Source organism: Pelophylax lessonae, assembly GCF_965119305.1.
Source record: "Pelophylax lessonae genome assembly, chromosome: 5".
In the NCBI taxonomy this organism is placed as follows: domain Eukaryota; kingdom Metazoa; phylum Chordata; class Amphibia; order Anura; family Ranidae; genus Pelophylax; species Pelophylax lessonae.
The window spans coordinates 314,278,897-314,296,254 of NC_138772.1; positions in this window are offsets into that span (position 1 = coordinate 314,278,897).

Genomic DNA, 17,358 nt, shown 5'->3' on the forward strand with positions numbered 1-17,358 from the left:
TAAATTTTGAAAAAAAAAAACAATATTTTTCACATTTTTTTATATGAAATCCCCCCCCCCCAAAAAAATGTAAAAATCAAAATTTTTGGCCAATTTGTTTTCTGCTACCCATGTTTGGTAAAAAAAATCACAATAAGCGTATTTTGATTGGTGTGCGCAAAAGTTATTGCGTTTACTAACTAAGGGAAAGATTTCTGTCATTTTTGGTGTTTTCTTATTTAACGAGTAATGGCGGCGATCTGCGATTTTTTTGCGGGACTGCGACATTGCGGCGGACAGATATGACCCTTGGCTGACATTTTTAACACTTTTGGGGGTACCAGTGACATTACTACAGTAATCAGTGCTATATATATGCACTGTTACTGTAAAAATGACACTGGCAGGGAAGGGGTTAATTTTATTGGAGAGGGAGGGGTTAATGTATGCCTGGTGCTTACTAACGTGTGTGGGGGAGGTGACTGAGTGACACAGGGACAGATCGCAGGTTCAGCTATGCTGAATCCTGCAATCTGTCACTGTCTGTCACTTAGGAGATCCGCCCGCTTTGTTTACACAAGCGGGCGGATCTCCAAACTGGATTCCCCGACGATCGGGGAAGAACGGCTGGCCCGACTCCCGCTGGGGCCTCCCCTGGCCCGACTCCCTCTGTGACTGAATACAGCGGGAGCGAGCCTCTGGCGGCGCGCGTGCGCCGCCCACAAGGGGAGGAGTCCAGCGACGTAGGTCTACGTCGCTGGACAGGAACGAGCCACTTTGCCGCAGTACCAGCTCAGTGAGGGGTCGGCAAGTGGTTAATCACAAGAGAAAAAAATAACATTATATATTATATAACTCCTCAATCAGCTCCCTCAAAAGTATATTAGTTATATTCTTAAGCCGTACTGTGTACAGTATTCAGCTAGTAGGTGTAAACCTGGTGGACCTGGTAGCATACACCAATAGCAATATAATTTTTTCTTCAGCATTCAAAATAAAAACTGTAAATATGGTGGCCAGTCCTCTGGACGCCATCTAGGCCTTAGGCTGCCATATGAGTGATCCAGTCCAGACTCTGGAAACTCCTGCTACATGACAGGAAACTGAATGTTACTGTGTTAGAGCACACTATTTGAACAATATTTTTCTAGGTAACAAATCCAACTTACTGTTGAAAGAACCATTTCACGTGTGATATGACATTCTTCACAAAAGCAAACAGTGAGACTTGTCAGTACGTTCTATTGTTCCAAATATTATTCTGGGTGCCCTGGCTTAGAGCTGGCTTTGACTTTGGTGTTCAGTCTGATTATCTTACGCAGTGCCTCTGTATACTGCTACCTCTACTTGGACGTTAGGCTAGAAGATGACCCTTCTAGTCTGTGCAGTCAAGTATGGGATACTTGGTAATATAAAAGAACAATTCGAGACAATTATTATGGCGCTTTTCCACTGCATGGAACCGTACCGGTTCGGCACGCTTTTGTGCTTTTCCACTGCTGGTACCGCATGGTATAGGGTCGGAACGGTTCGGTACGGTACGGTATAGGTTTGCTTTTCCACTGCATGGAACCGAACGGTACGGTACGGTACGGCTCTGAAAAAACAGCACCTACTCGATTGTGGTTCCAACAGGTACCAAACTGGTACCATATCCCACAATCCTTTGCATGCAGTCACTACTAGCCACTGATTGGTCAGAGAATCCCACCCACCCCGTTGTTATCCCACCCACTTAATTTTAGTACTACTTTAGTGGAAAAGCAAACCTATACTGTACCGAACCGTTCCGACACTATACCATGCGGTGGAAAAAGCAAATATACCACTATACCATGCAGTGGAAAAGCAAACCGGGCCAAGCAGGGCCGAGTAGAGCCGAGCCGGTACGAGCTGGTACTTGCAGTGGAAAAGTGCCATTATAGTAAATGTAGGCTCCTTCTGGTCAGAATAAATTTTACTATTCTGTGCTCGTTTCACCTGGAGCATTACAAATAGAAAGTAAGATATTGTTTTAAAAGGATGATTTTCTGAAAATCCTATATATATAATCACAAAGATAATTCCACTTCCTCTCACTGGAGGGCTAGTTATATAGCATGTGGGGCAGTGCAGCGTGGTGCGGCGGCAGTAAACACCTAGAGTCCAGTTACAGAAATAGAACTGTATTGAAGTTGAAGTTCAAAAAAAGTACGCAGGAAACCTGACAGGGCATACTCACATTATGTTGCCTTGAAGAATATAACAGTAGATCTCGGATGCCTTGACAACACCTGACCAGGCCATACACAAATAGGGAGACTTCAAGTAAAGATGGAGTATCCCTGTTCTTTCTCTACTCATCTGGAACCTCTCTCTGACACTTATTACTGTTCCTGACAATATAAATGCTTCAGGGGCATGTAAACCTCATGAAACTCAAGCTTCAGTCAGTTACCAAATAGTCGTGAAGCTTACTGAAGCCTTCTACCAGAATGCTTAACCTCCTCCTACCCACCAAATAGGGAAATAACGACAGGCGGGGTCTCCTCTCGTTCTGGGACGATGTCATATGACGTCGCCCCAGTGTCATTGCTCTCAAGAGCCCATGGGGATGCGCAGCACGGCGTTCACGGGCGGGCTGTGTCTCTGTAATTAGCCGATGACATGAATCTTTACCCATGTGATCGGCTGTGTCCAATCACAGCCGATCACATTTAAATGTGAAAGTGCCATTTATCGGCTCTCCTCGCCTTACACTGACTGAGTGTGAGGCGAGGACTGGAGAACTGATCAGTGGCATCTCCTTGCAGGTAATGATCAGTGCCCTGATTACAGTGCAGCCCCAATGGTGCCCAGCAATTGATGCCACTCTGTGCCCATCAGTGACACCAATCAGAGCCCATCAGTGACACCCATCAGTGCCTATTTATTGCCACCTATCAGTGTCCCTCAGTGCGGCATATTAGTGCCTCTTCATAAGTGCCACCTAATCAATGCCCTTCAGTGCCACTGCCGCCTCATCAGTGCCCACCAGTCCTGCGTCATGAGCGCACATCAGTGAAGAAGAAAAATTACTCGTTTACAACATTTTCAGACACAAACTAAGAAAAGCGTAACTTTCTTCTAAATTTTGGGTCTTATTTCGTTTTTTTTAGCAGAAAATAAAAACCCCAGTGGTGATTAAACACCGCCAAATGAAAGCTCTATTTGTGTAAAAAAATAAAAATGTATTTAGGTACAGTGTAGCATGACCGCGCAATTGTCATTTAAAGTGTGACAGCGTTGAAAGCTGAAAACTGGCCTGGGCAGAAAGGGGGTGAAGGTGTCCTGTGTTGAAGCGTTTAAAGAGGTTATATCTGCATTTAACACATTTTATGTATGTAATTTACCTGTAAAACCCTCCATTTCTGCTGCTGGGTCTCACTATATTGGATGCAATGCTAGCAGCCCTAGCAGACTTTAAGCTGTTACACTATACAGTCAGGGCTCGAGTCCTGCAGGAACGCAAGGGAACAGCATTCCTTTACTTTTTCCAAAGCAGGAACACCATTCCCGTTAGCAGCGGCGTCCTGGTGCCCCCCAACAGAATCCCAATGCCACCTTCTGCTCTGGGATGGCAGGACCCGCCATCCCCGAGCATCAGTGTAAAAGAACTGAAGGAACTGAGCCGGCATTAGAGGAAGCGGACCCAATGCTTCCTGTATAGCGCCGGCTCCTGTCACAGGCAGAGTGATACAAAATGTACTCCGCCTGTGCTAGGGCACAGGAGCGATACAGGAAGCAGCAGCTCTGCTCTCTACTGCAGACGCATGCTCCGCCAGCGGGGCTCCTGTCACACTGATGGTCAGGAATACCCACCAGCAGTACCCGACAGTAATACAAGCCAGCAGTACCCCCCAGCAGTACCGACCAGCAGCACCAGCCAGCAGTACCCACCAGCAGTAACAGCCAGCAATACAAGCCAGCAGTACCTGCCAGAAATGCAAGCCAGCAGTACCAGCCAGCAGTACCTGCCAGCAATACAAGCCAGCAGTACCCACCAGCAGTACCCGCCAGTAGTAAAAGCCAGCAGTACCCGCCAGCAGTACCAGCCAACAGTACCCGCCAGGAGTACCAGACAGCAGTAAACACCAGCTGTACCAGCCAAATGTACCCACAGCAGTACCAGCCAGTAGTACCCACCAACAGTACCTGCCAGCAGTACAAGCCAACAGTACCCGCCAACAGCAATTCCCACCAGCAGTACCTGCCAACAGTACCCACCAGCAGTACTCTCCAGCAGTACAAGCCAGCAGTACCCACCTACAGCACCTGCCAGCAGTACCAGCCAGCAGAACCCACAAACAGTAGCACCATCAGTACCCACCTACAGTAGTCACCGGCAGTATCACCCAGAAGTACCCAACAAGAGTACCCACCAGCAGTTCCAGCCAGCAGTACCCACCAACAGTACCCACCAGCAATTCCCACCAGCAGTACCAGCCAGCAGTACCCGCCAGCAGTACCCACCTACAGTACCCACCAGCAGTACTCAGCAGCAGTACCTGCCAACATTAGCCGCCAGCAGTACCCGCCATCAGCACCAGCCAGCAGTACTGGCCAGCAGCACCAGCCAGCAGTACCCACCAGCAGTACCTGCCAACAGTACCCACCAGCAGTACTCGCCAGCAGTACCCACCTACAGCACCTGCCAGCAGTACCAGCCAGCAGAACCCACCAACAGTAGCACCATCAGTACCCACCTACAGTAGTCACCGGCATTATCACCCAGAAGTACCCAACAAGAGTACCCACCAGCAGTTCCAGCCACCAGTACCCACCAGCAGTACCCACCAACAGTACCCACCAGCAATTCCCACCAGCAGTACCAGAAAGCAGTACCCGCCAGCAGTACCCACCTACAGTACCCACCAGCAGTACTCAGCAGCAGTACCTGCCAACATTAGCCGCCAGCAGTACCCGCCATCAGCACCAGCCAGCAGTACCCGCCAGCAGCACCAGCCAGCAGTACCCACCAGCATTACCAGCCAACAGTACCCGCCAGTAGTACCAGCCAGCAGCATCAGCTAGCAGGACCCACCACCAGTACCAGCCAGCAATACGTGCCAGCAGTAACCACCAGAAGCACCAGCCGGCAGTACCCACCAGCAGTACCAGCCAGCAGTTCCCCCACCAGCAGTACCCACCAGCAGTACCAGCCACCAGTACCCACCAGCAGTTCCCACCAACAGTAGCCACCAGCAGTACAAGCCAGCATACCCACCAGCAGTAGCCGCCAGCAGTACCCATCCGCAGTACCCACCAACTGTACCAGCCAGCAGTTCCCCCACCAGCAGTACCCATCAGCTGTACCAGCCAGCAGTACCCACCAGCTGTACCAGCCAGCAGTTCAAGCCAGCAGTACCAGCCAGCAGTATCGGACCTGGAGGAAAGCCAGCAGCAGCCACCAGCCATGCTCGCCTGAGGAACAGCAGCAGCCAGCGATACCTGCAGTAATCCTGAGGAAGAAGTGATGATTGAGGGCAGTTGAGGTGCAGGTAAACTGCAGTGCATTTGTGTGAAAGCAGCCTTACACCCCTTTTACACGATCGGTCTGATCAGGTCCGCCTGTCTGTTTTTACTTTTTGATCTGTCCTCTTCTTTCTGGGCAGATCAGATCGGAGGGCCCATAGAGTAGAGCGGGCTGTGTCCGTGTCTGCTCTGCATATGCTGAGTGGACACAGACTTGTCATCTGTTCGCTCATTGTGGCTAGCGACTGGTTACCAAGTCGCTAAGTTACCCTCGCTCCTCAAAAGGTATATATATATATATATATACATACTATATATACATACACACACACATACGTTTTATTTTTGAGGTGGGGGGGATCTTGGGTCCCCAGGTGAGTTCCCACACTTTTTTCCCAGGACTTGACCCCTGTATACAGTATAGCATTCCCCTTCACTCCCCAACCCCTCCCGTCTGCTGCTACCTAAAAGGTAACAAAGGGAGGTGAGGGAAGAAACAGAGAAGCTGGGCCAAAATGGACAGACACAAGAGGAGAGATAGTATGGCATTATTATTGTATGACATAATGGATGGATGGGGCTGTGCTGTGGGAAATCGCTTTCTTGAAGAGATCAAATGTGCTAGCAATTTCAGAGGCACAGTACAAGTGAATACACTCCAAGATATTTAAAATTTAATGATTTCTGTGCTTTTAATACCTGCATTTATTTAGGTTGGTGACAGGGTCTCTTTAAAGCACATTCTATTCACAGAAAGTAGGGTTCTCTAATAATAAGATTTTCAGTTTCCACCAAGAAAAAAAATAGCTAAATATTTACTTTATCATTCTTTAGAGACATGTTTGTCTAATGGAAAAAGACTCATTGGGATCAATTTATCCACTTGCCGACCAGCTGGCGTAGTTATACGGCGGCAGGTCGGATCAGTTACATGTACATCACTTCATGTAGCAGTTAGGGGGAGCCAATTAGAGGGTCCAGCAGCTGCAATGTCTGCCGGGCACCCGCTCCCCGTGGAGACAGAACAGCGGTCTACCGATGTAAACACGGCAGACTGCTGTTCTGTCAGTGATGAACACAGGGATCCTGTGTTCCTCCTATTTAGGAAAACAGGTCTCTGTGTTCATCCAATGAGCCCATCCCCCACACAGTTAGAAAGCATCCCCATGGCACACATTTAACCCTTTGATTGCCCCTGGTGTTAACCCCCCCCCCTCCCTGCCAGTGTCATTGGTACAGTAACAGTGCATATTTTAGCACTGAATACTATAGTAATGTCACTGGTCCCCCCAAAAGTGTCAAAAATGTCAATTAGGTGTCTGATCTGTCCGCTGCAATGTCGCAGTCCCGCAAAACAAATCGCTGATCACCACCATTACTAGTAAAAAGAAAACAAATAAATAAAGATTACATAAAATCTTTCCCCTAGTTTCTAGACATGACAACTTTTGTGCAAACCAATCAATATACAGTTATTGGGGGGGGGGGGTTACCAAAAATATGTAGCAGAATATTGTTTTTTTTTTTTTTCAGAATTGTCGCTCTTTTTTTGTTTATAGCACAAAAAATAAAGACTGCAGAGGTGATCAAATACCACCAAAAGAAACCTCTATTTGTGGGGGAAAAAAGGACATCAATTGTATTTGGGTATATCATCGCATGACCGCGCAATTGTCAGGTAAAGTAACGCAGTGCCCTATCGCAAAAAATGGCCTGGTCATTAAGGGGGCAAAACCTTCCGGTCCTTAAGTGGTTATCATTGTTTTTAACCAAGATTCACATAACTTTTGCACAAGATTCTCACATTTTCTGATCCAAAATCTTATGTAAAAGTTGTGTGAATCTTGGGTGAAAACATTGATACATTCCCTCCATTATGTGCAATAGTGCACTAAATGAACTAGACTTCATTTGTAAAAGTATATGCATAACAGAAACATGTTATATAGAAAAATATTGTTTAAACCATTTATATTTTTAGTGTTTGTGATACTATGAAGACTATTTATAATTTTTTTCACACGAGATTCACACAACTTTCACACAGGATTCATATATTTTTAGTTGTATTTAATGGAATAATATGCAATTTCCGATTGAAAGTTGAGTGAACTTTGTGCAAAAACATTTATTAATAGACTCTATTATGTGAAAGTACAACCGATATGTATAGTATACCATTTACCTACAGTTCTTGTTATTTGATCAGTACGAAACGGAATAATTTGTTTGAACAATAACCTATGATGAATAGTTGTTTAGTAAGGTTAACCATCTTATTGATTTAGTATTATGTAGAAAATAGATTTTATAGATATGTAAAGCTAATTATTGCCCTCTTCCCGTCTTCAAACATTCTTTCATGTCTTTAAACATTCTTTTACAAATTTACATCAAGTCATTTTATACAAATAATGTAATGTTATTGAAAATACACTGATATGGAAGAAACCAAGTTAATAAACAAATTCCAAGTTTCAAATTGAGAAAATATGCAACCACCCTTATATAAGATCATTGGGGCAGATTTACGAAAAGAGTAGAGGCTGTTCCCTTTGGAAAGTATATGTACACTTTGCAAAGTTATTGTAATGAGTAAAGTGAAGTGGCAGGGCCACCATTAGAAATCATGGGGACCTGAACTGCCTACCTGACATAAACTTATGACAATCCCTCACCCAGGGCCGGACTGGGTATGAAAACCAGCCCTGGAAAAAATTACATACCAGCCCCGGAAAAAATTACATACCAGCCCCATAGCATTGCGTCGTGAGACCAGCGTGCCACCCTTTCAATGCACAGTGACCAGCGTGCCCCCCTTTCAATGCACAGTGACCAGTGTGCCCCACTTTCAATGCACAGTGACCAGCGCTGTGTGCCCCCCTTTCAAGGCACAGTGACCAGCGTGCCCCCCTTTCAAGGCACAGTGACCAGCGTGCCCCCCTTTCAAGGCACAGTGACCAGCGTGCCCCCCTTTCAAGGCACAGTGACCAGCGTACCCCCCTTTCAAGGCACAGTGACCAGCGTACCCCCCTTTCAAGGCACAGTGACCAGCGTGCCCCCCTTTCAATGCACAGTCACCAGCGTGCCCCCCTTCAATGCACAGTGACCAGCGTGCCCCCCTTTCAATGCAGAGAGACCAGCGTGCCCCCCTTTCAATGCAGAGAGACCAGCGTGCCCCCCTTTCAATGCAGAGAGACCAGCGTGCCCCCTTTCAATGCAGAGAGACCAGCGTGCCAGCCTTTCAATGCACAGTGACCAGCGTGCCCCCCTTTCAATGCACAGTGACCAGCGCTGTGTGCCCCCCTTTCAAGGCACAGTGACCAGCGTACCCCCCTTTCAAGGCACAGTGACCAGCGTGCCCCCCTTTCAATGCAGTGACCAGCGTGCCCCCTTTTCAATGCAGTGACCAGCGTGCCCCCCTTTCAATGCAGTGACCAGCGTGCCCCCCTTTCAATGCACAGTGACCAGCGTGCCCCCCTTTCAATGCACAGTGACCAGCGTGCCCCCCTTTCAATGCAGAGAGACCAGCGTGCCCCCCTTTCAATGCAGAGAGACCAGCGTGCCAGCCTTTCAATGCACAGTGACCAGCGTGCCCCCCTTTCAATGCACAGTGACCAGCGCTGTGTGCCCCCCTTTCAAGGCACAGTGACCAGCGTACCCCCCTTTCAAGGCACAGTGACCAGCGTGCCCCCCTTTCAATGCAGTGACCAGCGTGCCCCCTTTTCAATGCAGTGACCAGCGTGCCCCCCTTTCAATGCAGTGACCAGCGTGCCCCCCTTTCAATGCACAGTGACCAGCGTGCCCCCCTTTCAATGCACAGTGACCAGCGTGCCCCCCTTTCAATGCAGAGAGACCAGCGTGCCCCCCTTTCAATGCAGAGAGACCAGCGTGCCCCCTTTCAATGCAGAGAGACCAGCGTGCCAGCCTTTCAATGCACAGTGACCAGCATGCCCCACTTTCAATGCACAGTGACCAGCGCTGTGTGCCACCCTTTCAATGCACAGTGACCAGCGTGCCACCCTTTCAATGCACAGTGACCAGCGTGCCACCCTTTCAATGCACAGTGACCACAGCATTGCCCCCATTCATTGCAGAGTGCCACAGCATTGCCCCCATTCATTGCAGAGCGCCACAGCCTTGCCCCCATTCATTGCAGAGTGCCACAGCCTTGCCCCCATTCATTGCAGAGCGCCACAGCCTTGCCCCCATTCATTGCAGAGCGCCACAGCCTTGCCCCCATTCATTGCAGAGCGCCACAGCATTGCCCCCCTTCATTGCAGAGCGCACAGCATTGTCCCCATTCATTGCAGAGCGCCACAGCCTTGCCCCCATTCATTGCAGAGCGCCACAGCCTTGCCCCCATTCATTGCAGAGCGCCACAGCATTGCCCCTATTCATTGCAGAGCGCCACAGCATTGCCCCCATTCATTGCAGAGCGCCACAGCATTGCCCCCATTCATTGCAGAGCGCCACAGCCTTGCCCCCATTCATTGCAGAGCGCCACAGCCTTGCCCCCATTCATTGCAGAGCGCCACAGCATTGCCCCCATTCATTGCAGAGCGCCACAGCATTGCCCCCATTCATTGCAGAGCGCACAGCATTGTCCCCATTCATTGCAGAGCGCCACAGCCTTGCCCCCATTCATTGCAGAGCACCACAGCCTTGCCCCCATTCATTGCAGAGCGCCACAACATTGCCCCTATTCATTGCAGAGCGCCACAGCATTGCCCCCATTCATTGCAGAGCGCCACAGCATTGTCCCCATTCATTGCAGAGCGCACAGCATTGCCCCCATTCATTGCAGAGCGCCACAGCATTGCCCCCATTCATTGCAGAGCGCACAGCATTGTCCCCATTCATTGCAGAGCGCCACAGCATTGCCCCCATTCATTGCAGAGCGCACAGCATTGCCCCCATTCATTGCAGAGCGCACAGCATTGCCCCCATTCATTGCAGAGCGCCACAGCATTGCCCCCATTCTTTGCAGAGCGCACAGCATTGCCCCCATTCATTGCAGAGCGCACAGCATTGCCACCATTCATTGCAGAGCGCACAGCATTGCCCCCATTCATTGGCAGCATGATGATATACTACTTACCACCAGCGATCACATGCTGGCTGGCGTGCGTGCAGTGTAGGAGACTGGGAGGGGTGAGGGATCGTCGGCGCCAGACTCCAGTTGAAAAGATGCACCAGGCAGCCAGAGCCAGCAGCACGGCACCGCCGTCCACCGCGCAGGCGCAGCCGGCCAGCCGCCCCGCCGTGACGTCATGCCGCTCACAGGCACAGCGGGAGCGCAGAGGGGGCCGGGGCAGTGCACGCAGCCTGGCTGCAAAGCGTCAGCGGCAGCCGGCCAATCGGCGAGGAGCGCCGCGAGCGGCCAATCAGCGGCGAGCGGCCCCAATAGAATCCTTAAAGCGGCACTGCGGGCGGCCGGCAATATTTAAAGCGGCGCTCTGCGGGCCGCCCTATCAAAGCGGCCCCAGGGCCGACGGCCCACCGGGAAATATCCCGGTATCCCGATACGCCAGTCCGGCCCTGCCCTCACCTCACCAGACCTCTCTTCTGCCTGCTGTTGCCGCTGTCCACTCTGCCCAGGCACCAAAAACCAAAGCAATCCTCCTCTGTTGGACAATCACAGCACATCTTCATTCCTCCACCAACCAGCTGCCACTTTACTATCTACCTCCCTCCCTCACTGCCTATCAATTGCAAAGTAAGGTGGATGTATTCTCGAAGGGAAGGGAGGGGAAATAGCCCAAGCTTGCGGGACTGCGACATTCCGGCGGACAGATTGGACCCTTGACTGACATTTTTGACACTTTTAGGGTTACCAGTGACATTACTGCAGTAATCAGTGCTATACATATGCACTGTTACTGCAAAAATGACACTGGCTGTCAGGGAACTTCCCACAAGAGAACTGGATCTTCCACCCACACTAATGCAGCGACGCCCAGTGGCCTATTTAAACCAGCCTGCTCCAGCCATTAGTTGCTGGATGATCTTCAGCTTCCTGTTTCCTGTGTTCCTGTTCCTGTTTACTTGGATTACCTGTTACTGACCCGGTTTGTCTCACCTGTCTTGTCTCTCCTCCTGGCTCCGACCATCGGCTTGTTTACCTACTCTGCTCCAGTCTGCTGTTCCCGTGTATGACCCCCGGCTTGCTCCTACGGACTCCTCTACTGCTTGTTGAACTGTGTTTGACCCCTTGGCTTGACCTTGACCTCGCTCTTGTTGCACGCCTGGCTACCTCCTCCAGTCACCTTCAAGGCATCCTGCATTTCAGCACGCACTACGTGTCTACTACCACAGCAGTCACCTCTTCACCGGAGCTTGCCGCAGCTGGCGACCCCTGTTCCTTTGGGCACAGCATTTCCTGTCTCCACCTCCAGGGGTGCCTTGCACTTAGCCACAAGGGAAGCCCTCTCAGCACCTCGGCCTCTGATCAGGTACGTGATAGTATCACTCTGCCACAATATGTCAGAGGCTGACAGAGGTGCTTCCCAGCTCGAGGCTCTGTGCCAGCAAGTCGCAGCCCTCACTCAAGCAGTGACCAACCTACAGGACGGGTACTTCCAGTTGGAGGGTCGTTTACAGAACTTGGCAGTATCTTCCGCAACTACAGCTCCTCCTTCTGCAGGTCTTGCCTCAGCCTCACTGACTCCGGAGCGTCACTCACCCACTCCTATGATGATGGCTCCTCCTCCTGAACCCAGGGTGCCCACTCCAGAGCGTTTTTCCGGCGATCGGAGGAAGTTCAGGGCCTTTAAGAATGCCTGTTCTCTCTACCTGGCTCTGCAACCAAGGACCTTCTCCCTGGAAACAGTTAAAGTGGGATTTGTCATCTCTCTGCTCTCCGATGAACAGCAGTCCTGGGCTCATCACCTGTTGGAACAAAAAAGTCCTGTCATCAACACTTTGGACACCTTTTTTGAAGCCATGGGCCAACTATATGATGACCCACAATGCAGGGCCACTGCAGAGGCCACTCTCCATACCTTACAGCAGGGGAGGCGCCCTGCTGCAGACTACACTGTGGACTTCCGCAAATGGTCAGCGGATACTGAATGGAACGATGCCGCCCTCAGGTACCAGTACCGACTTGGCCTATCTGAGGCCCTCAAAGATGAGCTGGCACGAGTAGAAAGCCCCACCAGTTTGGAGGGCCTCATTCAGCTCGCCATCCAACTGGACAGACGCCTGCGGGAGCGGCGATCTGAACGTGTTCAGTCCTTCCGGACTTCCTGGATGCTGCCTAAGGTCCCAGTTGTCCCTGCACCTATTCCGGCCACACCAGCCTCCTCTGAAGGAGAACCTATGCAAATTGGCATGGTTCGTTCTGCCCTGACCTCTGATGAGAGACTCCGCCGCAGGCGGGCTAACCTCTGCCTCTACTGTGGGGAGGCTGGACACTTTCTCTGCAACTGCACTGTGAGGCCCAGTAAGTCTTCCCCACACAACTCCATGTATCAGCAAGTCTCAGGATCTTCCCTTACTCATCTTGTTCTCCATGTCTCCCTACAGGTAGCGAAAGGGGAGGTCCGACTGCCAGCAATAATTGACTCTGGGGCATGTAGTTGCTTCATGGATGTAACCCTTGCCAAGGACTTCCGGATTCCTATTCAGACTAAAGAACTTGAACTCAAGGTCCAGTTGGCCGACGGTACCACTCCTCGATCCGGGCCTGTTACTCACGAGACGGTACCTACTCTTACCATTACTGACTCTGGCCATCAAGAGTTCCTGAAGTTTAAAATTTTATGTTCCCCCATGTTCCCCATAATTCTGGGGATACCATGGTTGCAGGCACACAACCCGCAGATAGACTGGATCCGAAGGGAAATCTTCTTTGAGTCCCCCTACTGCCTTCAGCACTGTCTGATGCCCAAACCTGTGTCTCCTTCCAGTTGCTTGACCGTCCAGCCAGTCTCCGACTCCAGCCAGGACGTTCCTCCAGTTTACCATGATTTCCTGGACGTCTTTGACAAAAAGAAGGCCGATATACTACCACCTCATCGCCCCTACGACTGCCCTATCGAGCTATTACCTGGTGCAGAAGTTCCCTTTGGAAGGATTTTTCCACTTTCAGAGACTGAGCTTGAGGTGTTGCGCCAGTACATTGCTGAAAACCTAAAGAAGGGATTCATCCGCCCCTCATCTTCTCCAGCTGGCGCCGGAATTTTCTTCGTAGAAAAGAAAGATCATACTCTCAGACCCTGTGTGGATTACAGAGAGCTCAATAAAATCACCATTAAAAACCGGTACCCTCTTCCGTTCCTGAGCTCTTTCAGAGGTTCCGTACCGCCCGGGTCTTTACTAAATTGGACTTGCGCGGTGCTTACAACCTAGTACGCATTCGCGAGGGCGATGAATGGAAAACAGCCTTTCGAACGCGTTTTGGGCATTTTGAGTACCTGGTTATGCCTTTTGGTCTATGTAATGCTCCAGCTACCTTTCAGCACTTCGTGAATAATATCTTTAGAGAATACCTGGATTACTTCATGATTGTGTACCTGGACGACATTCTTGTCTTCTCCCCTACCCTGGAACTACATAGAATCCATGTCAAGAAAGTGCTGTCCACACTAAGGGTACACAGACTCTATGCAAAAGCAGAGAAGTGTTCCTTTGAAAAGACTTCTATACAATTTTTGGGTCTGATCATTTCCATTGATGGGGTAGCCATGGACCCCCAGAAGGTATCTGCCATCCTGGAGTGGCCAGCTCCCACGGACAAAAAGGGCATTCAGAGGTTCGTAGGGTTTGCGAATTTCTATCGGAGGTTCATCAAGGACTTTTCTGGCATTATCGCCCCGATTACCCAGCAAACCCGCCAACACTGCCGCTTCCAGTGGTCCCAAGAGGCTCAAGAGGCTTTTGATAAATTAAAGGCGTTATTCACTTCTGCCCCCTGCAGCATCCTGACCCCGCCCTGCCCTACGTACTGGAGGTTGATGCATCTGAAGTCGCCACAGGGGCCGTCCTATCTCAGCGTCTGGGCCCTAAAGCACAATTGCATCCAGTGGCTTTCTTCTCCCGAAAGCTCTCTCAGCCGGAAAGGAACTATGATGTTGGGGATCGGGAACTGCTGGCCATCAAAGCCGCTCTGGAGGAGTGGAGATATCTCCTGGAGGGTGCAGCACATCCAATTATGATATTCACCGACCATAAGAACTTGGAGTATCTCAGATCTGCCAAATGCTTAAGACCACGACAGGCCAGGTGGGCCTTGTTTTTCTCAAGGTTTAATTTTCACCTCACCTATCACCCAGGATCCAAGAATGGTAAAGCGGATGCTCTGTCACGAATGTTCCCTGAGACCCCAAATACTGCCACCCCCAGCACCATTCTGTCTCCCAGAACTTTCTTCTTATCCAGCCTGATCTAAGGGCCACCCTGGAACAGGTTTCTGCCCGGTGCCCTGAGTCCGAAAGGCAGGAAGGTCTTTTGTGGCACGGGGATAAGATTTTTGTACCTGAGGGAGCCAGAGTCCAGGTTCTTAAAACGTTCCACGACCACCAGCTGGCAGGCCATTTTGGGGTCCGCAAGACATTAGAACTGATCCAACGTTCCTATTGGTGGCCCAACCTTAGAAAGGACTGCAAAGACTATGTAAGTTCTTGTACGACCTGTACCCGAAGTAAAGGAAGTCTCACACAGACTTGGGGCTTGCTAAGTTCTCTGCCTGTTCCGGACCAGCCTTGGAGGATTTTGTCTATGGACTTTATTGTAGAACTGCCCCCTTCTGAAGGTTTTTCCACTATCCTGGTAGTAGTAGACCGCTTATCAAAGATGGCACTCTTCCTGCCTATGGTGGGCACTCCCTCAGCCATGGACACAGCACATATCTTCATCAAGGAGATTGTAAGGCTACACGGCATACCAAGCAGTATTGTATCGGACAGGGGAGTACAATTCACCTCTCGATTCTGGAGGGCCCTTTGCAAGGCTTTGGATATCAAGATTTGCCTATCTTCTGCCTATCACCCCCAGAGCAATGGCCAAACGGAGAGAACAAATCAAACATTGGAACAATACCTTCGTTGTTTTTCTTCCTTCTCACAGGATAATTGGGTGGCCTTACTGCCCTGCGCAGAGTTTGCTTACAATAACTCTATTCATGCCACCACCAACCAATCCCCATTCTGGGCCAATTACGGCTTTCTGCCCTCTTTTTTACCCAACTCTGTACCAGAAGCAACGGTACCTGCGGTTCAGGATAGATTAACCTTCATCCAAGAGAACTACCTAACCCAACAGGCAACCATGCGTAAAGCGCAGGAAGATTACAAGAGGTCATATGACAAGAAGAGAAAGGAGAATCCAGCCTTGAAAGTGGGGGATGAAGTGTGGCTCTCCACGGCAAACCTCAAACTACCCTGCCCATCATGGAAGTTGGGTCCAAGGTACATTGGCCCTTTCAAAATCAAGAAGGAAATCAACCCTGTAGCCTTCGAACTTTCCTTACCGGATTCCTACAGGATCCATCCTGTTTTCCATATCTCCTTGCTCAAGTCTGCCTCTTCTGGCCCTTTCTCAGGAAGGGGTGATCCACCTCCACCTCCCATCTCGGTGGGTGAGGAATTGGAGTATGAGGTAGAGGCCATCCTAGACTGCCGAAAGAGGGGAAGACAGGTCCAATACCTGATTAAGTGGAAAGGGTATTCACCTGAGGAAAGTTCATGGGAGCCTGCAAATAACGTTCATGCCCCCAAACTTCTTAGAGAATTTTTTAACAAGCATCCTGAGAAGCAGGCCCAATTGGGCATCCGGAGGCTGCACCTTTGGGGGGGGCACTGTCAGGGAACTTCCCACAAGAGAGCTGGATCTTCCGCCCACACTAATGCAGCGACGCCCAGTGGCCTATTTAAATCAGCCTGCTCCAGCCATTAGTTGCTGGATGATCTTCAGCTTCCTGTTTCCTGTATTCCTGTTCCTGTTTACTTGGATTACCTGTTACCGACCCGGCTTGTCTCACCTGTCTTGTCTCTCCTCCTGGCTCCGACCATCGGCTTGTTTACCTACTCTGCTCCAGTCTGCTGTTCCCGTGTATGACTCCCGGCTTGCTCCTACGGACTCCTCTACTGCTTGATGAACTGTGTTTGACCCCTTGGCTTGACCTTGACCTCGCTCTTGTCGCACGCCTGGCTACCTCCTCCAGTCACCTTCAAGGCATTCTGCATTTCAGCACGCACTACGTGTCTACTACCACAGCAGTCACCTCTTCACCGGAGCTTGCCGCAGCTGGCGACCCCTGTTCCTTTGGGCACAGCATTCCCTGTCTCCACCTCCAGAGGTGCCTTGCACTTAGCCACAAGGGAAGCCCTCTCAGCACCTCGGCCTCTGATCAGGTACGTGATACTGGCAGTGGGAGAGGGAGGGGTTAAGTGTGTCCCTAGGGACGTGTTTCTAACTGTGATTGGCTGTGGCTACTAGTGTAAGAACAGAGATCAACGGTCCTACATAGTAGAACCGTGTGATTTCATTCTTACACAGGGAAGAATGACAGGCGGCTTTGTTTACATTAGCAGCCTGCCTTTCTTCCGGTGTAACAGACGATCGCGAGTGCCCGGCGGACATCGGGTCCGCCGGGCACACGCGCGGGGGGGTCCGTGACCACGCGGGAGCGCGCCTACGGCGGCGCGTGCTCGCTCCCTAGAGCCTCACAGGCTAGCGACGTAGTCCTACGTCGCTTTGCCTGTGAGGGGCTGACCGCCGCAGTAAATAGTCGTGCGGCGGTCGGCAAGCGGTTATCTGGCAATTGCGTGATCATGCAACACTGTACTCAAATTTAACTTATATAATTTTTTTGTTTGGTGGTATTTGATCACCACTGGGTTTTTTATTCTTTGCTATATAAATGAAAATAGGCCGAAAATT